General features: G+C 44.2%; 1 protein-coding gene across 5 annotated transcripts in view; it reads left to right on the forward strand.

The window, feature by feature from the left end:
* The first annotated feature begins 11145 nt into the window (after positions 1–11145).
* Positions 11146–23098, forward strand: part of Lin54 (lin-54 DREAM MuvB core complex component) — a 62037-nt gene continuing 50084 nt past the window's right edge. For 2 of the 5 annotated variants that reach the window (XM_052198210.1, XM_052198213.1), the window contains exon 1: positions 11235–11300. The gene's annotated coding sequence lies outside the window, so the exon portion shown is untranslated. Of the gene's footprint in view, positions 11301–13250; positions 13503–23098 lie in introns of those variants that run through there. The other 3 variants (XM_052198216.1, XM_052198211.1, XM_052198212.1) reach the window with 3 other exon arrangements.

Raw genomic sequence — 23098 nt, forward strand, 5'->3', positions numbered from 1 at the left:
CTATCTCTTATTTCAGGTTAATGGATGCTTACTACCCCTTTCTAACCCTCACTAGTAAACATTCTCTAATAGTCAACAAGAACGCTTTCTGCTATTTCCTTCTTTCTAGAAACTCTAATCTCTGCTATACCTTATTTTTTAAAGATTTATCTTTGCTAATGTGTCTGTGAGGTGTGGTGGTGGTGTGTGTGAATGTGTTTGTGGTGTATATGTCTGTGGTAAGTGTGTTTGTGGTTCGTGTTTGTGTATGTGTGTGAGTGTGTGTGGTGTGGTGGTAGTGGTGTGTGTGGTGTGTGTGGTGTGGTGGTGTAGTGGGGTGTATGTGTGAGTGTGTGTGGTGTGGTGGTGTGTGTGGTGTAAGTGTGTGTGTGTGGTGTGTGTGTGTCTGTGTGTGTGGTGTGTGGTGGTGTGTGTGTGTGGTGTGGTGGTGTGTGTCTGTGTGTGTGGTGTGGTGGTGTGTATGTGGGTGTGGTAGTGTGTGTGTGTGTGTGTGTGGTGTGGTGGTGTGTGTGTGTGGTGTGGTGGTGTGTATGTGGTGTGGTTGTGTGTATGTGTGTGGTGTGGTGGTGTGTGTGTATGTGTGGTATGTGTGTGTGAGTGTGTGTGGTGTGGTAGTGTGTGTGTGTGTATGTGTGGTATGTGTGTGGTGTGGTGTGGTGGTGTGTGTGGGTATGTGGGTGTATGTGAGTGGTGTGTGTGTGTGTGTGTGTGCATGGGTTTGCATGCCATTAGGAGCCAGAAGAAGCCTGGGATTCCTCAGAGCTGCTGTAGTTTCAGGAGGTTGTGAGCCTTTGGATGTGGGATTAAACTCTAGTTGTTTGCAGGGACTTCCTACTGAGCCTTCTCCTGGTTCCCCTGCTCAGCCTTTCTCACAACTAAATAAAGGACAATTCTTAGACCGCTATTTATCTTCAGTACTCCCTCAGCCCTGGGAACTTACAGAACTTCATCAACTAAATGGATATTTTGGTTTCATTTCAGCCAGCATTTTCTGGGCATCTTTCTTTTCAGCAATCCCTAACAGTTGTGTTTTAAGCCTGTTACATTGCTGTTGTATATACTGCCTTGCATATTTGAAGTAAATTATCTACCTCAGATTCCTGACTTCCTGGCATCCTTAACTTGATGAGACCTGTGTTTGTCTATTAGCAAGAAGAGGTCACATGCACCATACACGCATGTGGAGGTCAGAGGCAGCTCTGGGTGTCTATTCTCTCCGGCCACCTCCGGATAGGTTCAGGGATGGAACTTAAGCATCTTTGCCTCCTGACTCCTTACTGCTCAGTTGTTCAGTTCTGGTTTTTAAAACTGATTTATTTCTTTCCACTTTTATTTTCATTCATTCATTATTTCTTTCTTTCTTTCTTTCTTTCTTTCTTTCTTTCTTTCTTTCGTTCATTTATTTATTTATGGAGACAGGATGCCATGTGGCTTTTCCTGGAGAGATGAAAAAACTTCTATTCATAGAGTGTCACTGACAGACTAAAGAAAGAATCCATCCAACATGAGCTTAACGCATCAACAAATGTATTAGGGTGACTTGTAAGAGTATGGGTGTGGGATTCCTTGCAGAAATGTGGACAGGAAAGGCAGCTACATTATCTAAAGTTCACAACAGCACCAGAGATAACTCAAAAAAGCTACATCTATCCCTGTACAACCCAGAGGCAGCTTGGCTGGTTCAAAATTCTCCTTTCTCCAGCAGCAGTTACTGTACACAATCTTGGGGAGGGGCCTTGTGAATCTTGTAATCACAGGAGCTTACCTGTGATGGGTGAATTTTATTTATTTTCTGAGATTTGCAAAAGTTTCACTTCCTGAATCTTAAGAAGACTTCCTTCAGGAAGTAATGTTTCCGTTTGAAGAAAGTAGCCTCAACAGACACATGGTCTGGCTGTGAGGCCCCAAATAGCCTCACCTGATACTCAGGCCTCACACTTCAGAACTCCTGAGTTACAGCTTGTGTTGCTGTTCTTGTTAGGGTTACTGTTGCTGCGATGAAACATCATGACCAGAAGCAAGTCGGGGAGGAAAGGGTTTCAAGGTCCATCACTGAAGGAAGAAGTCAGGACAGGAACTCAAGCGAGGCAGGAACCTGGAGACACAGGAGCTGATGCAGAAGCCATGGGGGTGGGGTGCGGGGGGAGTGCTGACTTCGGGCTTATTTAGCCGGATTTCTTATAGAACCCAGGATCACCAGCCCAGGAGCACACTACATTCAACAGACTGGGCCCTCCCACACCAATCACTAATTAAGAAAATGCTGTACAGTTGGATTTTATGGAGGCATTTTCTCTATTGAGGTTTCCTCTTTTCAGATGAGTCTAGCTTGCATCAAGTTGACACTCAACTGGCCATCACAGTTGCCTCTCCTAGTTTAGCATTCACCCCTGGTGAGCCCTGACAGGAAGTCCAGGAGAAGCATGTCTGTGTAGGCCTGCATGTGCACAGGTCTCTGTCACCTGCCTCTGCGACAGAATTTGGTCTGAGCTGACAGCTGTCCTGTGTAGCTTCACATAGATAGATCCAGGGGTTCTGGTGAGAAGTCAAAGCCACACAGCACCAGAGACATCCTGTCTCTCATCAGCCTAACTTCTTGGAAGTAACTTCTTTTCTCTAACATTTTAAAGCTCTTCTCTTTATAAAGACTAACCCAGGACATGCTTAGGCGAGTCTTTTCACGTGCATCCTGCCAGGAATACAGGTAGATCCAAGTCTATATTTGAGGGAAGGACATTTTCTAAAAGCATTTGTTTAATTATCACCTTTGTGTTTTCTCTTCCCTTTTTCCAGATAACCAGAGCCTTTTAGATTTATCGTCCCAGTGACTTGCATTCTTCATCATAATTTCCACCTTATACGTGTCTTGCTTTGTGTTTTATGATATCCTCTCCAGGCAGGTGTGGTAGCACACACAGCTTTAATCCCAGTACTAGCGAGACAGAGGCTGGCAGAACTTTGTGAGTTCAAGACCAGCCTGATCTGTATAGAGACTTCCAGGCCAACCAAGGTTACATATTAAGGTCACACTCTTCCCCCAACTATCTTTTCTGTATCTCAACTCATTAAGGAGGATTCATTTTCTCTTTCAACATATGAACATAGTTTTTCCTAGAAATCGAGATTTGAGGGGACAGGGTAGAGAGCACTTGCCACTGAACATGAAGGTCCAGGTTGGGTGCCCAGCACCCACATAAAGCCAGGCACAGTAAGAGGAGCTTGGAATCCCAGCACTGGACAACTGAGATCAGAGGGTCTGTGGGGCTTGCTGGGTGGCAGCCTAGCCTAGCCTAACCTAGCTGGTGAGACCCAGTGAGGGCTCCTTCCCAAAAATGTCAAGGTGTATAACTCCTAAAGAATGACACCTAATGGGGGGTCGGGGGGTGGTGGTGGCTGCAGAGATGGCTCAGTGGTTAAGAGCACTGATTTGCATTTCCGAAGGTCCTGAGTTCAAATCCCAGCAACCACATGGTGGCTCACAACCATCTGTAACAAGATGTAAAGATGCCCTCTTCTGGAATGTCTGAAGACAGCTACAGTGTACTTACATATAATAAATAAATCTTTATAAAAAAAAAAAAAAGAATGACACCTAATGTTGACCCCTGACCTCCACATGCAAGTACATGCAGATACATACACACACACACCAAGGAAATAAGTGACGATTTTCTTAAGTATACTCATATGAAGATATTTTGGTTGTTTATAATGACCATCAGTGGAAACAGCCTACGTATCCATTGTCAGGAAGTCAAAAAACAAAGCTCAGTGTCGTCAGTCAACCCAACACTCGGCATTAAAAAGGAATAAACTGCTGGGCGGTGGTGGCGCACGCCTGTAATCCCAGCACTTGGGAGGCAGAGGCAGGCTGATTTCTGAGTTCGAGGCCATCCTGGTCTACAGAGTGAGTTCCAAGACAGCCAGGGCTACACAGAGAAGCCCTGTCTCGAAAAAAACAAAAACAAAACAAACAAACAAAAGGAATAAACTACAAACACATTCCACAATAATGATTTTAAAAATGTTTTACTGAGTGAAAGAAGCCATGCAGTAATTAAAGGATCTATCTATGTGAAGCTGTAAATCAGGCAAAAACTAACTCATAGATGGAAATCTGGTGTCTGGGTGGGGCTGAGGAGATGGCTCTGAAGTTACAAGTTCATCCTACTCCCACCCACCGTGGACCTGAGTTCCATTCCCAGCACCCATAGCAGGCTCACACCTGTCTGCACCTCAGGACCAGAGAGATCTAACACACCTTTGGCCTTCTTGGGCACCTAAATTTGTGCATGTACCCACACATAGATGCACATATGCATGTAATTAAAAGTAATAAAAATAGGGAGCTGGAGAGATGGCTCAGCGGTTAAGAGCACTGACAGCTCTTCCTGAAGTCCTCAGTTCAATTACCAGCAACCACATGGTGGCTCACAACCATCCGTAAAGTAAACATCTTCTGGTGTATCTGAAGACAGCTACAGTGTACTTACATAAATAATAAATAAATTAATTAATTTTAAAAAGTAATAAAAATAAAATTTAAAGTAATTTTGGAGCTGGTGAGATGGTTCACCAGATTAAAAACACGTGGACACACTCATGAAGATTTAAAACAAAAACACCCCCCCCCCAAAAATAAGCCCTACAATTCTTAGTTTACACCATGAGAGAAAAGCCATGAGTTGGATTTGGTTTATAAGCTTTAATGTGCCAACACCTGTTCTTGAGGATTCTCTTGGTTCAAGAAGAAACACATGTTTAAGTCTAACCAGTGTCAGCTGGGCAGTGGTGGCAAACACCAAAAAACCAAAAAACCAAAAAAAAAAAAATCTGATTAGTGTCTCAGGAAGACACCTCATCTGAGGACATATTTAACTTGCTACTGAAAAGAGGTTCACGGGAAGACTACCTTGGCTCTGTGGCCAACATGTGTAATTTGTGTGTGTTTTATGTGTCCCTAGGTATTAGCCATAAATCACCAAGAAGGAAGGCAAACCCTTCAGGATGGTTTCATGAAGAACAGGAACTGGCAGATGTCTTTGTCATCTACATTTGTTTTACTTTGGTTTTTGTTTTTGTTTTGCTTTGTTTTGTTTTTTTTTGAGTCAGGCTGACCCCAAACTCCTCCCGTCGCTACCTTCCAGGCAGCCTGCAATGACTGAAATGCACACTGCTGTGCCCATGAGGTGCCTTTGAAGATGTCGTTTCTCTTCAGAGTTAGTCTAGGAAAGCTAGCATTGAAAAATAAGAAAGCTTTGTCCCATGTACTTTATACAGTGTGTGGACGGCCATGAACCACGTGAACTGCTTTTGCTTGGACTGTGACCTGCAGTGAGGGCGGTCCAGTTAATGTCAATATTGAATTACAATTAGGCGGCACATAGCTTTGTGGGCAACTGTTTGAGTTCCCGGGGCAGTATGCCAGCTCCAGAATTATTTATATAAGACGTGCAGTTTGATTGGATAAGGGATCAATCCTCTGTGTGCACAGCTATTTACATGAGCCTTAGGAGTCACTTTTTATGGCCAAGAAGAGGTATGTATCATCATGAGATTCTAAGATGCTAATGTGTACCAATCTTCTCCAACCATGCGTAGCAGTCCAGGTATGCATGCAGGGGTCTCTACCTTTATGTTTTATAGCAGTGGGGAATCCCATTTCTTTCTGTACTAAAATTATACCTTTATACCCTTTGCCATTCAATAATGCATTTTTAATATAATTTATCTATGGTCAGGAGGTTGACCTTGAAGGTTTAGGACACTGGCTGCTCTTCCAAAGGTCCCCGAGTTCAATTCCCAGCACCTATATGGTGTCTCACAACCATCTATCTATATATAACTATAGCCCTATAGGATCTGATGTTCTTCTGGAGTGGAGATGTGCATAGAAACAAAACATCTATAAAATAAATATATCTTTAAAAAATAATTTCTTTTTATTGTATGTGCATTGGTGTTTTGCCTACATGTATGTCTGCATGAGGGTGTTGAATCTTGGAGTTACAGATGGTTATGAGCTACCATGTAGGTGATGGGTATTGAACCTGGGTCCTCTGGAAGAACAGTCAGTGTTTTCAACCAGCAACCCATCTTTCTGGCCCCAAGAATGTACATAATTTTTTTTTAAAGATTATTTATTTTATGTAAGTACACTGCAGTTGTCTTCAGACACCAGAAGAGGGCGTCAGAGTCAGATCTCTCTCTCTCCTCTCTCTCTCTCTCTCTCTCTCTCTCTCTCTCTCTCTCTCTCTCTCACCACCGCTGCCTGGCTGTGTCAGATCTCTTTGCAGATGGTTGTGAGCCACCATGTGGTTGCTGGGATTTGAACTCAGGACCTTTGGAAGAGCAGTGTGTGCTCTTAACCGCTGAGCCATCTCTCCAGCCCCTATCTTTCACATCATTAATGGTACACGTTGCCTGCATGACTTATTTCAGTCAGCAGAGCCTGGGCAGAAGTAGCAGTATGCTAATTGTTTGGGAGTGTGTCAAAAGACATCATGCTTCCACTAGATCTTTCATGTCCCTCACAATCCATCCCCCGGTAGCTGTGCCCTATAGCGTAGAGCCCAGAATTAAAATAAGTAGAACACAGGCATTCAGCCATAGGCCTCAGTTTCTAGATTGGAGAATCCAACTGTTCTATTATCCTTTCTGTTGTGATGAAACTCTAACCAAAAACAACATGGAGAGAAAGTGTTTATTTGGTTTAGACTTCCATGATGCTTGTATAATAAATTTATATTAATTATACACAAGTTTAGACCTCCTGAAACATCACCACAGTTAAATTCTAAGGCTAAATTCTAAGGTCTCTCTTCAAAAGTTATGCCCAACCCCTTTGGTAGCAATCAAAACCATAGCTCACTACCAGGCATGGTGGCATAGACCTGTAATTCCAACATCTGGGATGCAGAAGCCGGAAACCTATTGTAAATTCAAAGCCAGTGTGGGTAACTTACAAAGACCCCGTCTGAAAAATTCAAACCAAATAATAATTCTTATTTCTCCAGTGATATATATATATATATGGATATTGGGGTTTTTTTTTTTGTTGTTGTTGTTATTTGGTTTTTTCGAGACAGGGTTTCTCTGTGTAGCCCTGGCTCTCCTGGAACTCACTCTCTAGACCAGGCTGGCCTTGAACTCAGAAATCAGCCTGCCTCTGCCTCCCAAGTGCTGGGATTACAGGCGTGCGCCACCACCGCCCGGCTATGGATATTGTTTTTAAAATATATATATATATTTTTTTGGATTTGTTTTTTTCGAGACAGGGTTTCTCTGTGTTGCCTTGGCTGTCCTGGAACTCACTCTGTAGACCAGGCTGGCCTCGAACTCAGAAATCCGCCTGCCTTTGCCTCCCAGAGTGCTGGGATTACAGGCGTGCGCCACCACTGCCCGGCTTTGGATATTGTTTTTAAGTGGCATAAAAACACTAATTTCATCACCTTGTGCCAATTTTTCCCACTAAATGAATTTGTCACAATCTTCCAGAACTCTTTCGGTTTTGTTAAGGGATTATCAGGGGTTGTATTACAAAGGGTAATATGCTAAATCTGTCTGTGGGAGCACGTGCCTGTAATCCCAGAGCTGGGGAGGAGGAGGTAGTTGGACTGCAACAATCCAAGGCAACCCTGGAGTGACACAGTGACGGTGGTCCTGTTTCAAAACACAACAAACAAACATAAAAAGAAGTCATAAGATAATGAAAAACAAGTCAAAGCGGGAGGTAGCACACTTCTGTTGGCTGCCGCTATAGACACCTTGACTCTCCGGCCAGAGGCTGCCACAGCCGGGGATCCCTGAGTAGTCTTTTGAACCGAGCTGTGCGAGGATGTCTTACTGAACCGTAGCTGCTTAGTGTCTAGCATCGAATCTGGTACAAAATAGGAACTAAGTAACATTTCACTTTGTTTTCTGAGAACTCTAGCCAACTCTTACAGACCTAAGCTTGCTTCTAGACTTTCGTTCTGTTTTCCGCAGAACCGCCATCTGTGGGGCTTGGGGTTTTAGCTCAGTGGTAGCACACTTTCAACACACGCGCTAAGCTGGGAGTTCGGGACCCAGGACCGGTTCACTTCTGAATCAATTTGAAGATTGCTCACAATGTTTCTTCCAAGATCTACACAGCCTTGAGCACAGCTGGCCGCCAGAGTCACCAGTCCCAGCGGAAAGCTGGGTACGAGTAAAGAGCGTGCGGCTAATGTGCATTCTTCGTAAATGTTTAAACAAACCATAAAGACTGTACAGAGGGGAAAAGTGAAAAAAAAAAAATAAACCTGAAAGAGATACTGGGACATCCATGGAAGGTAGCTGCCTAAATCCTCACAGCTATTAGAGGGCACGGCTGGGGTTTCAACTCAGACAATGTGGATGCAGAGATCAACTAACCTGAGCTATTTAGGATTAATTTTAATAAATACTTGTCTTTGTAATATTTGTATTCCTTACCTTTTTTTTTTAGCTTTAGTTACCATGGATAATATTAAAAAACAGCTCCATATCTAAGTATTTTAAAAATTAGATTCATTCATTTGTGGTGGGGCACAAGTATGCCATGAAATACAGTATAGGTTGAGGAGCGTTCTCTCCTTCCTGTGGGGGAGGAGCTCAGGTGTCTTGCTTGCCTGTGGAGGCATCGCACCTCCTCCTCCCTACATCCCCACATCTTTTATCTAGCTCTTTTTGTTGTTGTTGTTGTTGTTGTTGTTGTTGTTTGAGACAGGTCTCACTACATAGTCCTAGCTGTCCAGGAATTCCCTATGTAGACCAGGCTGGCCTTGGACTCACAGAGACCCACATGCCTCTGCCAAGAAGGAAGAACTCCCAAGAGTTCTGACTTCAAAGTGGTGCACCACCAGGCCCAGCTTAAGTTCTCGGAAAAGATCATCTTGTAATAATGGGGGTGCCTCTGCCATTTAATTGTAATGTATGATGTTGCAGGTTTTTTAAATTTCTATTTATTATTTTTATTTATTTTTAACTTTTTTTGGGTTTTTTTGTTTTTTTGTTTGTTTGTTTGTTTTGTTTTTTTGTTTTTTGGTTTTTTTGAGACAGGGTCTCTCTGTATAGCCCTGGCTGTCCTGAAGTAACTCTGTAGATCAGGCTGGCCTCGAACTCAGAAATCCACCTGCCTCTACCTCCCAAGTGCTGGGATTACAGGTGTGTGCCACCATGTCCGGCTTATTTATTTATTTTTAAAATGGGGTTTGTTTGTGTAGCCTTACTTGTGTGTCCTTAAACTAGCTCTATAGACCAGGCCGGCCTTGAACTCACAGAGATCTACCTGCCTCTGCCTCCTGAATGCTGGGATCAAAGGAATGACCCATCACTTCCTAGCCTGCTGCTGTTTTTATTTATTTATTTATTTATTTATTTATTTATTTATTTATTTCTGAGACAAGTTTCTCTGTGTAGCTCTGGCCATCCTGGAATCTTGTTTCAAGGAGAGGAAGGAAACATCATCTCTCTCTTTGTGTGTGTGTGTGTGTCTGTCTGTCTGGGTGGTGTCTTACTGAGAAATCCAGGCTGAGTTCTAGCTTTAAACTCACAGTCTTCTTGTCTCAGCTTTCAAAAAGCCGGGATCCTGGGAGTGGGCCACCCTGCCCAGCTAGAAGCTCTAATTTATTCTTGATCTTACATGGATATTTTATTTATTTGTAAGGTCTTATTTTTATGTTATATGTGTATCTGTGTATCTGTCTGTGCCCTCGGAGGCTAGATGAGGATGTTGGATTCCCTGAAACTGGACTTACAGGCCTTGAAGGTCATCCTGATGTGGAGGTAAACTTGGGTCCTTGACAGGAACAGTACCCTGTCCTAATCACTTTCCTAAGCATGGAGACAGCTCTCCAGCTCCTTCTAAGAATTATAATAATATTTAGCCCAGTTGTTGCCTTGTTCTATAATGTGTCACTAGATACCACATTTCCTATATTGACTAAGGTAAAACTGTCATTCTCCACATACATTAAATATTATGTCATGGTGTGAGTTGTTTTTACCAGATTGCTGACAGTGATATAACTATACCAGTCATTTTAGTCTTTGTAAAAAAAAAAAAAAATCCGCAGTAAAACCGGGGAAATGTTGCCCTTATTCCTTAGGTGCTGTTTTGTGGCAGTGCTTTCAGAATTTTGTCAGCGTAGTGGAACTCAAAATTTTTCTACTCGGTGAGGAGGTGTGGAGGTGGGGATTATCTAAATTTGGGGCCTAGGTCTCTGCCTTCTTCCTTCTAGAGATTCCCCCCCAGCACCGCAGTCACTGGACCAGGATTTCTGGCTAGGTCTCAAGGTTTCTTATATACTGAGCTCACAATACTGATCCCTAATAAAACCCATGTGCATTCGCACTTGCACTTCCAAGCCTCTGCTAGTTGCATGTCACTGGGCTTGCTAAAGTGTGGTTATAGTCATACAGGAAAGAATTAACATTTGAGGCCACTTGACTCCCCCCTCTCGCTTTTATTTAGCTGTCTAAATCCTGCGGAGTTATTTTTATTTTGTAGACGGGAAAAGAAACAGGTTAGATACGAATTAGTGGAGGCACCATAATTTAAAACCAGGAAGGCAATAACTTTAACTTATCTTCCGCCTCCTTCGTGCGTGGCGGTTCCCCAGGCAGTTTCACGTCGTAAGGTTTTTCTATTGCTTGGATTTATAAATATCCCAGGAAATGAAGGAAAAGATGACCGAATAAAAAGAATCCATATTGTATTAGTATAAGGTGTGTTGCAAGAAAAGAAATAACCAAAAACTCCCTTTCAAGGTAAGTTTAACTCTGCTTGCTCCTCTCCGGAGCTTTTTGGCGCACCTTGCAACATTCCCGTCTCAACGCTAACATATTTAGCATTTGGGAAAGGAAGTGGACTCTCTCCTCACTCAAGCACATCACGAAGCGGGGGCACGCTGGAAACCGCACCTACCGGGTTCAGTCACAAAGCCAGAGGCAAGGACCCACTCGGTGTTCCCCGCCTTCCCTTTGACGGAGGCCCCAGGAGGAGTCACGTGGGACCCCAGAGCGCTCCCCGAGCCTTGCGCAATGACGCGACTCGGGTTGCCAGGGGGCGGGGCGGGGCGCGGGCCGGCGGCGGGGGCGGGGCGGCGCAGGGGCGGGCGGGGCGGCGCGCGGGCGGGGCGGGGCGGCCCGACGTATTATGGGATGCAGCGGTGGAATGGCGCTGGGCGCGTGATTTTGAACAAACCCGGGTCTGTGTTTCGGAGGCGCCGCCGCCGCCGCGGCTGCTGGGAGCCCGGGGAGCGCGGCGCGAGAAGGAGGCGGCGGCGCCGCCGGCTCGGGTGAGTGTCAGCTGCGGAGACCCGGGCTGAGCGGCGGGGATCGGCGCTGGGCCCGCGCTCGGGGCGGGCGGCCGCGCGGGCGGAGAGCGCCGGCCGGCTCCCGGGCAGCCGGGCCGGTGGGCCGCGGCGGGCGGAGGGTTTGTCGGGGCGCGGCCGCGAGCCGCTGGCGCCGAAGAGCGCGGCTGTCAGTCGGCGGGGCCGGCGGGGTCGGCCCCGCGCTCGGGAGGAAGGGCCCGGCGGCTGTTGACAGGTTCTCGGCGCGGCCCGGGAAGCAGCCGCCGGCCCCGGGCTTCTGGGAACCTGTTTTGCTGCTGTGTCATTTCGTACCAGCGCCTCCTTTCGCTGCTGCCCGGCGCCGCGTTCTTCCTACGCCCCTTTGTATGGACTCCTCTGGGTGTGTGTCCGTTTCCCTCGCGAAGCCCACCAGCCAAATGTCATAGTGTCCCCGCGGTGCACGGGGGAAGGGAGCGGGCTGGGACTCAGCCTGGCCAAGCAACGGTAAACAACCATCCGAGTGCCGGTGGACCCGGCTGTTGGTGGGGAATAAAGTTGAACGATGAAGAAACTGGGAACCTCTTACACGCTCAGCCTCTAGCGGGCTCTCTGTAGAAACGCGCCGGGAGTGGGTGGGAGACAGTCCTTGTTTAAGCCTGAGCCTGCTGACTTTTATATGGAGTTGTCATTCAAACAAGGTAGGGAAATGAAATGGCTTCTGCTTCTTCCTTATTCTTAGGTAAACTTAAGACAGTCGAATAGCCTTGTTCACAACCCTGAGATTCAGTTTGCTCGTTTCAATTAGGTCTTTTAGAGCTTATAATGTGACTGAATGATAATGAATAAAGCTCTTGAACTGGCATTTATCAAGGCTTTCTGAAGTCAAATAGATGATTTTTTTCCCTCCGAAATGCTGGTCCTTTAAGGAGCCTTGCAGCTTTTATGTTCTTAATTCCTTACGTGATTAATTACTTATATCCCCTCTTGGGTACTTATTAGACTACACCATGAGAGGAACTAGAAGGGGTGTATAGGTTGTTCCGGAATCTCGTTCTAAAGCAAGCTGTTTTTTTTTTTTTTTCTCCTCTGCATTAAATAAGTGTACCAGTTCAAAAACCAGCAGATGGTTTTTAATTTGGAAACTTAGAGACTAAAATCAGTTGGCAAAGGATTCTGGCGAAGAGCTATATTTTCTATATGGTAGAAGTTGATGGTTATGGATGGCTACACAGTTGAGTCAATATAGTTTAAATTTAGTAGCATCTGTGTATCTTAAACCAACAACAAATTGACGAAATGGTGTTCATGGGCCAAAATGGTCAAAGTTAAGTGGAGAGGAAAATAGTTCAGAACTTTATTCTTAAAAATTAAGGGGAGAGGAGACCACCGTCTGCATGATCAGTAATTTAAGGGGTATCGGAGAAGTCAGGCATGCATATAGAAATAGCCGTACTGTCAAAGTAGTTCTGTGGGTGGAGTAGAATGCCAACGTTGGTGAGTGACGACGTTAAAGCTCTCCAGTGACTCTGAAATGTACGTGAAACATGAGCTACCATTTCTCTCAAGTATGTTTCTGGAAATGAAAGTTTGGGACTTTACTGTTCTTGTGTCAGATTCCACAGGGCTTGCCCTCCTAACAAACATCGCCTTGGAATCCCGCAGGTATCACGACTCCCGCGGCGTTCCTGCGGGTCTCACGGGAGCCGTGTGTCGAGTGGGATGGTAGGTCTGGCACGACCCGCGGGTGAGCGCTAGAACCCCCCGGTGTGCGTTTGAAGGTTGGCGGGGCGGGCGGGAGGTTTCCCCGGATATGTGGGTGTGCGCTGCTCCGGAGGGCGGGCCGGGGCGGGAGCTGGAGGAAGGGGGAGGTGACTGGCAGCGGCGGCGGCAGCGGCCGGGGCTCGGCTGTCGGGGGGAAGCTGCTGAGCTGTGATGGTGATGACGAGGTGAAAATGGCGGATCTTTCGAAATACAATCCCGGCCCCTGACATACCAGACGCGGCGGCCGCGGGGACATCTCCACCCCGGCTCCCCCCTGGGTTCCCGGGTACCCTATAGCGCTCCATTTCGTGCAAACTGGGAAAGGAAGCAGCTGGACAGAACTACCGTGCACAGGCAAAACAGGCACTGCCCGGGCTCGAAATTGCCCGGGACCTCTGGAGCCCGCTCCTCGGAGCCGGAGGGTGGAGAAAGCAGCAGCCTCTGGAGGTAGAGGAGAAGGGGGGTACCCGAGGGCTCTCTGTTTGCATAGCTCTTTATTTGGGAGCTGGGGGAGGAAATGCGTTGGGGATCAAAATGACTTGTCCAGAGGAGTGCAAAGAATCAGTAGCCTTGTAATGACATCAACGTTATTTATTTGAGTATCAAGAGGACTGAGTTTGCTTATTCCTAAGGCTGCTGTTGAGGCCTAGAGGAACCGCTAGTACTTACCCAGCTTTCCTGATAGAATACTTCAAATACCCACTCAGTGGGGGTTGGCTGATGGTGCCCAGCAGTTTAGGGAGTTGTGTTTCTTTGGGGTAGCACAACATTGCTTTTTCTTCTACATTTAATGTTGGTGACAGGACATAGTGTGGAACTTGTTGGGGTGTGGGTCCTCGTCTGTTTTTGAACATATGGACCAGTTTTGTAGTAATCAAAAAAAATTTTTATATGGCTTTGTCATCTTTGGGGTGGCACCTTTGATCCTGCCACTTGGCAAATAACAGTTGATACTGTAAATCATATTTTCTGTTTATTTTTAAATGAAATTTCTTCTCTGTCTCCACCTAATTTTCTTGAATTCAGAGAATGAAGTTATGGGAGATTTTATACTAGGCTGTATACTACAAGTGAAGTTCTCTCTGGGAGCACGGTTCTGCTTGTGAATTTGCCTTCATTGTCAGAGATGTGATGATTGGCTGAAATCTTTGAACATATATAACTGACAAAGACAATTGGAACCTGTTATATTGCAGATATTTCTTGTTTGTTCAGGTAACTAGAGCACTGTTACCTTGTGTAAGGTTTGATTGACCTTGCAATGGCCCAGGCTTACTTTTGTCATCTGATAGTCCATACTGTTTTAAATTGTTACAAGATTCCCAGGCATTTCCCTACATACAACAGGAATGATACTGGAAGGTTACATGGTATATAAAATTTTATACACTGGTTTGGGGCACTTCTTTTTTCTTTCCCATAAGTGGTAAAAGGTTGGGTTAGTGACCTTGAATTATGAGAGTAAACAGAGGTTAATAGTTAAGAAATGCCTACTAGTAATACATTTTCTTACTCAGATCGTTTACAAAGTGAAATGATAGTATTTCATGTATTACCATGTATATTGTGATATTCAGGACAAAATTTTTAAAAATATTTATTTATTTATTAAATGAAGTATACTGTAGCTGTCTTCAGACACTCCAGAAGAGGGAATCAGATCTCATTAAGGATGGTTGTGAGCCACCATGTGGTTGCTGGGATTTGAACTCAAGACCTCTGAAAGAGCAGTCAGTGCTCTTAACTGTTGAGTAATTTCTCCAGCCCCAGGACAATATTTTGAGTATATATATAATATATCTCAAACTTTGGCTTTCACTTAAAACAAGCATGAGAAGCCAAAGAATGTTTTACAGTAAATACCTGAGAGGTATTTAGAAGATTTAATTGTTGTTGTTAATTAAACATATAATTTGAGGGGCCAGCAGATGGCTCAGCAGGTAAAGGCACTGGTCATACCAACAGTTCTGAACCTGAGTTTAGTCCCCGGGGATGCAATTGTCACAAGGTGTTCTCTAACTTAGTTCTCCCAATAAATAAATAAATGAAAAAATATTAAAGTTGTGGCAGAAGAGTTAGCTCATTCATCTAGAGTTTAGGCTTCAAACTGCCTTTAACTCCAGCACCAGGGAACCTGATGTCTCTTCTGGCCTCCATAACCCACACATAGGTGGTGTATATGCCCATACACACATCAAAAATAACTCCTTTCTAAAAGCAATTAAACACTAAAACTTACACACACACACATATACATATATATGCATATAAATATACATATATACATGCACGCATATAATTTCATCTTCCGTCATTCAGTAGGAATTGGGTGTATTATTTTTTATTAAATTATAATTACATCATTCCCCATTCTCCTTTCCCCCTCCAGAACTTCCCATATATTCTTGTTCTTTTTGAAGTTCATGATCTCCTTGCTCATTCATTCTTGTTATATAGTTGTGTCCCTAAATACATGAGTACAACCTACTCAGTCTGTATATTTGTAGTTAATTTGTTTCCCAATGTGAAACTTGAGCATCTGGGACACTTGTGATGCCAGGCATTTTGGGGAAGGAATTGTGAACCTGTACCGGGGGTGTCTGTGAGTCCTATACTATGCAAGGGATATAAGCAGAATAAACATTATTGCCCTAGAGGGCTTTCAGGCTAAGAATCACTATGGGTAGAATTGGAATAATAGGCTGAAAGGGCCTTATCGCACTAGGCTTTGAGTTACAAACTACTTTTGGGGAGAGCGGCAGCCTCAGAAATGTACTTAGGGACATATATCCAGTGATGTTTATGTAAGATGGACTGCAGATGAGAGGACATAAGGAAAATACCGTAGTGTACTCCAGGCTGTGGAGACTGCAAAAGGAGGGAGAATTAATACCTGACCTGCATGTTAGTGATAGATTAGTATTTAGTATTTCTATGAAGATATGTCAAAGACTAGAAGGATTTTTCTAATTTTAATTAACTAAGTGTTTTGTGTGTGAGCTCACATGCCCTGGCCCTCGTGTGGAGGTCAGAGGACAGCTGATAGCTGAGAGTTGCTCCTCTCCTTCACCGTGCGGGCCCACAAACCAAACTCAGGTCCTCGGGCTTGGTAGCCAGCAGATTTACCAGCTAGGCCGGCTCTCCAGCCCCGTGAAGAGACCTGAAGCCTCTGCATGTATGTTACAGCTGAGTGTCTTGGTGTTCTTGTGGGAACCCTAACAGTGGGAGGTGTGTGTGTGTGTGTGTGTGTGTGTGTGTGTGTGTGTGTGTGTGTGTGTGTGTGATGGAGGTGAAGAAGTGTGGCTGTCCCTGACTCTTTGGCCTACTTGTGGGACTGGGTTGCCTTAGCCAGCTTGATGTGATGGTCTTGTGGGATGCAGTGTTTCTCTGAGAGGCCTGCTTTTCTCAAGCAGAGGCGATGGGGGTGGATCTGGGGGAGTGGGATGTGGGAGGAATGGGGGAGGGGGAACTGTTGGGATGGGATGTAATGTATGCAAGAATTTTTTTAAAAATTAAAAAAATCTATTACATTTTGACATGCCTCATTGAGAAATAGAGAAAATTAAGGGGTTAGAGAAGAAAAACATGCAAATAGGAAAATGAGGAAAGATATATAACGAATGGTGAAGAAGTAACTTAAAGGAGATGGTAGTTAACTGAGTGTGCTGGCACCCGCCTTTAGGCTCAGCACCCATGAGACAAGGACAGGTGGATTTCTGTGAGCTGAGACCAGTTTGGTCTATATAGTAAGTTCTAGACCAGCCAGGGGCTACATAATGAGACCTTGTCTACTGATGATGATGATGATGAAAAAGAAGAAGAAGAAGAAGAAGAAGAAGAAGAAGAAGAAGAAGAAGAAGAAAAAGAAGAAGAAGAAGAAGAAAAGACATTTGAAGAAGAAGAGGAGGAAGAGGAAGAGGAGGAGGAAGAAGAGGAGGAGACATTTGAAGAAAAATTATATGGAAAATATTGACCAGTGTTATTTTTCTTTTTATTTATTTAGGGCACACAATGATGACCTTATAGGGTATCAGTAAGGATATTAATATGGGAATCCAAGAGGCTTGGATTAGCATCTGTCTTAGTTTTGTTTCTGTGATCTGATACCTGGAAACCATCAATTGTAGCTTGCAGTTCCAAGTTCCGTCTATGGTTGCAGAGCAGTTAGCATGGTGGGAATCTGAGGCCTCCTGTGGTATGCCCCAGTATTTGGGGGGCTCACTTCACAAATTACTTACATTAAGCATCCTTGTTTCATGCTGTCTTTTGGACGAACCATGGCCATTGTAGGAATACCTCAGCCCCTGTGGTTACAAGGCCGCTCCCTCTCATGTTGGTGGAGAAAGCAGGGTAGCAGGAACACTGGGAGGGGAGGCTGGCTGTCACATTGTATCAGCAGTCAGGAAGAAGGGGCTGCTTTGATGGAGTGCATACACACAGCATCACTGTCCATCCTGAGAAGCGTGTAGAGAAGCAGGAGAGCAAGGTGGCGGGTGGTGCCTGCCTCTCCGCGGAGGCCTCCGAGTGAGCACAGCGAGAGCCTCGCCTGGGAAATGGGCCTTTCTGCCTTGTGGGACCCTGGTAAATAGCAGCGTGTTGTGTGAGATGACGTCTCCTACATAACCTATGCTGACACTGAATTCTCCATACTCCTGCTGCAACCTGCTGGCATATTTCTTCTGTGTAACACTTGGTGATAAATTCTTTAAAATGTCAGGATGTAGCCTTTTATTTCCATCTATATTATTTTAAAATTTTAGATAAAATTTACTTCTTTTTCATTGTTCCTGTGCTAAATCGAACCTGTTTATCTCGGTTGTGGAGCTTTTTCTGTAGCAGCCCTTTAACTGCTGTCCAAGCTAACGTTGGGATGATGCGTCACCTCTTGTCTGGTGGTTACTTTTAAGCTCTTGAGAGCTTAATTTCCCAAATATTATCAATGTGAGAAAATACCTTTAGTTAAACTATTGATAAAACTATAACCTAGTTAAAAATTCAGACCTTGTAGATTTTTAGATAGAAAGTATTTTTAGAGGACATTGTTGAAAAGCTTACTTGAAAATAGCTTTTCAGCTGGGCGGTGGTGGCGCACGCCTTTAATCCCAGCACTTTGGAGGCACAGGCAGGTGGATTTCTGAGTTCGAGGCCAGCCTGGTCTACAGAGTGAGTCCAGGGCTACATAGAGAAACCCTGTCTCGGAAAAAAACAAAAAACAAAAAAAAAAACAAACAAAAAAAAGAAAATAGCTTTTTAGCTTGTTAGCATGTCTTATGGTGGTTTGGATTTCTTATTTGAATCGCTGTAAAGTCCCAGAGCACTATACACAACCACCTTGCGTTGATAGTTACTTGCAAAGCTGGCCATAAATAGTGGTAGAGTTATTCAGTTGTATCCCTTCTCCACAATTAATTTCTTCCTTCCTTCCTTTCTTTCTTCCTCCTTCCTTCCTTTCTTTCTTTCTTTCTTTCTTTCTTTCTTTCTTTCTTTCTTTCTTTCTTTCTTTCTTTCTTTCTTTCTTAAGATTTATTTATTTATTATATGTAAGTACACTGTAGCTGCTTTTCAGACACACCAGAAGAGGGCATCAGATCTCTCTATGGATGGTTGTGAGCCATCATGTGGTTGCTGGAATTTGAACTCAGGACCTTGGGAAGAGCAGTCAGTGCTCTTAACTGCTGAACCATCTCTCCAGCCCAATTTATTCATCTTTCAAATGTCTACCGAGAGGCTGCTGTTTGCCTGTGCTGTGGTGGGCCCTAGGATGAGAGGGTGTGATGGTGCGGAGGTAAACTCCTGTTCTCACACTCTACAACTGGTCTGGGGGTGTAATCAAGCTATAGACAAGAACTTTGTCATGACAGTAGGTGCCGTGAGGTGGGGTGTAGTGCCTTTGGTGACAAGGGCTGTATTTAACAGAGGGTTTTAGTGTTTCTGAGACAGACTTAGGAATCTTTAGACTTTGAATTGAGTGACTCTGCTTGGACTTAAACCATTCAACCATTTTCAGCTGTGAGGGAGTAAAACTTGATTGACTTCCAGCAGTATACTTTTGCCTTTAGATGGTAGACTATTTGTGCTAGGAGCTGAAGTTACCGGAAGCATGAGGATTACATGTTACGTTCTGGGTTCTTCCACTCTGTACACTGACTGGTGGTAACTCCTATGCAGGTGAAGCAAACTGGCCTTTGCTTCCTTGGCCTGTGAAAGTCCTTTTTCCTTAGAATAGACTTCAGCATTGATGAACACACACACACACACACTAGCACATAGCTTCCATTCCTGAGGGATAAAATTAGGGGATGGATCATGTAACGGAAGGGCCGGGCCCTTTTCTCGCTGTGCTCCGGGCTGCTTCAGAGTTGATTTAGTGGAGGTTAAGTGTGCCCTATACGGACCAGAATGGGAATCTGTAAGGACACGAGGTGCTCTGTGGATTATGTGCATTTTCTGAGGTGTCCTGGCTCTGGAACTTTGCACGGTCCTACATTACTTAGAGACTGGCCCAACGAAATTAGACTTTTGTTAGTACAAATTTGAACAACTTGCTCAGAAAGGCACAAACAGGCTTCTGATCTTGTAACAAGAACTGCATGTGGACACTCTCTCTCTCTCTTCCCTTCTGCCTCTCCCCCTTCTTCTCTTCCTTCTCCCCCTCTGCTCACCCCATTATGAAGCAGACTCAGGCTGGCTCTGGAATTGCCTCAAAATAAAAACCCTCTAGTCAGCCGGGCGCTGGTGGCGCACACCTGTAATCCCAGCACTCTGGGAGGCAGAGGCAGGTGGATTTCTGAGTTCGAGGCCAGCCTGGTCTACAGAGTTCCAGGATAGCCAGGGCTACACAGAGAAACCCTGTCTCGAAAAAAACAGAAAACAAAAACCAAAAACCAAACCAAAACAAAAAACCCTCTAATCTCCCAATATTGGGATTTCTAGCATGCACCTCAATGCTGTGTTATTCCAGGCCCTGTGTTTTCTAATAGAGAGCTTCCTGTAAGGCATTGGAGACACTGCCCAGAAGAGACTCAGTGGTCAGCGCCACTGTCTCTCAGTGCTCGTTAAGGTGGTAGAGCGTTGTCGCTTTACGCTCTTACTCAGCCCGTTGCTTTGCTTTGGCCTTGCTGTAGAGCCCAGGCTTGCCAGGCACGCAGCGGACGCTAGAGTGCTGGGGTTGCATGAGCAACTGTGCCACCATGCCTGGCTAAACATGAGTGAGGACGTGTCTTTGCAAATAATACTCAAAACCAACCTGACCAAACATTTATGGATGTCTACCTTCTGTAACTTCAGAACGAGTGTTCAAGTGCACTACTTAAACAATCCCAGGACAGACCATAACCAACTCACAGTGGTGTTATTTCAGATGATGGAAATGCTAGAGCTGTCTTTAGGCAACAGAAGAGTTAAACCAGAAATTGATATAAAATACATAGAAAATCTCCAAATGGTCAGGTAATAAATGCTATCTCTTATTATCTGTGAGTCAAAGATAAAATCACAGGGCTATTAGAAAATGTTTGAAGTGAATAAATAATAGTAAAAATTGACCTTAATGGAGTACATTTAAAGTAGTATTGGTATTATTCTTGTTAGTATTTTTTTCTTTCTTTTTTCTTTTTTTTGTTTTTGTTTTTGTTTGTTTGTTTGTTTGTTTGTTTTTTCCGAGACAGGGTTTCTCTGTGTAGCCCTGGCTGTCTTGGAACTCACTCTGTAGACCAGGCTGGCTTCGAACTCGAACTCAGAAATCCACCTGTCTCTGTCTCCTAAGTGCTGGGATTAAAGGCGTGCGTCACCACTGCCCAGCTTAGTATTTTTTTTTTTTTTTTTTTTTTTTTTTTTTGAGACAGGGTTTCTCTGTGTAGCCCTGGCTGTCCTGGAACTCACTCTGTAGACCAGGCTGGTCTCAAACTCAGAAATCTGCCTGCTTCTGCCTCCCAGAGTGAGTATTTTTTCCTTAATGGCATATTGTAGGTATTCAGGGCTTGACTGTCAATCCTCATGCCTTGAGAGCTGTAACGCTGGGAGCCAGTGTGACCTTCAGCATGTCTGGGTTGTCGAGATCCTTGCCTTTTGAGTATTGTCTTGACACTTTGGAGAGAAAAAAAGAAAACAAAGCTGTGTAGTGATCTGAACCATAGCTTGAAAAATGATGTTTTCTGGAGAAGGACAGATAGCAAACATTTCATTTTACAGGCATACAATTGCTCATATATGTTCTTCCCCAAACTTTTAGAAATGTAATTACAATAACAAATATACCCTCAGGGTGAGAGTGACATAGAAATAACAGTCTGGGCTTCTGAGCCCTGATCCTTGTTGCCATTTTAAGATTCTGGAAAAAGAAGGTGAGCTTACACCTGAAGCACTCAGAGAAGGGAGGTAAAGATAGCACTTAGGTAGGTAAAAATGAGACTTGAAACTGCTGGCCAGATTAACTATGAAAAAGGGGTAGAAAACAAAATACCAGTGGGAAGAATGAAGAGAGGACATTTCTACAGAGCCTACCGATTATAACACATAACTTTAATTATACACTCAAATATAATTATATAGTGCTGATAAATTTGGCAAGAGAAATAGACAAATTCTTCGGAAACACAAACTATTAAATATCAAAGGTGAAACATAGTTTATCAAAGATATAAATTTTGTATGTTTAAAAAAGCCTTTTTGTAAGCCAGGAGCAGTGGTTCCTTTCTATAGAAGCTTGGCAGCCTGAAGCAGGGTCACGGTAGGGGAGGGGGGGGGCGGTGGCAACATGTGCACAGTGCATGTAGGACATTGTTCCTAGAATAAAAATGAGAGAAAGCATCTTATAAGCTATGTGTCTTCACTTATAAATTCTAAGGAACATGGAAGACAGAAATCGACAGCTCTGTGCACACTTTTCCTGAGCAGAAAGGTACCCACTTTATTTTTACCAGACTAGCAATGTTCCCAGTCTGATATTTCAAGAAAACTACAGACCAATACCTTTCATGAATATAGACAACAATGCTTATTAGCAAAATATTTACAGAAATAATTCAACAAAATATGATAAATGATGGATTGAGAATGTAGAACTGGATTGGTAATAAAAATTAGTTTAACTTGCAGACTAAAGTAGAAAACCATCTGATTTTTTGGTATAGAAAAAGCAAATGACAGAATTAAAACTGTGTGTGTGTTTGTGCATGTGTATGTGTGTGTTTTGCTAGAAATTGAATATTGGGCCTCATATATACTAGGACAGTGTTCTACCAATATGTTATATTTCCATCCTTGCCCCTCTTTAGAGACTGGGTCTTGTTATGTACTTAAATACTAGTCACCCTTCTGTTGCTGTGATAAATACCATGATCAAAAGCGACCTAACGGACCTTCAGCTTACGGTTCCAGAGCCAGATTCCCCTGTGGCAGGAGTTTCTTTGCACAGAAACAGGAAGCAGGCTGAACACATCCCTCCATCCACACCCAGGGAGGGCAGGAGGCAGGAGGGAGGCTGCTTGAGACAGCCTCGGCATCCTTCCCACGGCTGTGCTTCCTCCAGCAAGGACAGCCCAACAGCTGGAGACCCAGTGTTCATGTGAGTCTGTGGGGGCCACTAATCTAAACCGCTACCCAGTTAGTCTTGAACTTATAAGCCTCCTTCCTGCCTCCACCTCCTAAGCCCACAGGTTATACACATGAACCACCATTCTTGAGTGCATTTAATTTTTTTATGGATGTATACATTTTTACTTCATATGTATTGACGTCTTGCCTGTGTGTATGCCTATGTACCGTATATATATAGTGCCTTCAGAGATCAGAAGAAGGCATCAGATCTCCTGGGACTGGAGACAGCTCGTATGGTCCTCAAAGAGTAGCCAATGCTTTGAACTGCTGAGCCATTTCTTTATGTCAAATTTATTTTTTTATTTATTTTGTTTTCTTTTCAGGATAGGCAAGATGGCTTTGCTGATATTGGTGCTTTGGCCTACATTCAGTCCCAGTGATTGGATGTTGGACGGAGCCAACATTCCCCCTTTGTCCTCCGACCGCTACACTTGCACCACTGTACT

The sequence above is a fragment of the Apodemus sylvaticus genome, chromosome 11 (assembly GCF_947179515.1).
Source record: "Apodemus sylvaticus chromosome 11, mApoSyl1.1, whole genome shotgun sequence".
NCBI lineage: Eukaryota > Metazoa > Chordata > Mammalia > Rodentia > Muridae > Apodemus > Apodemus sylvaticus.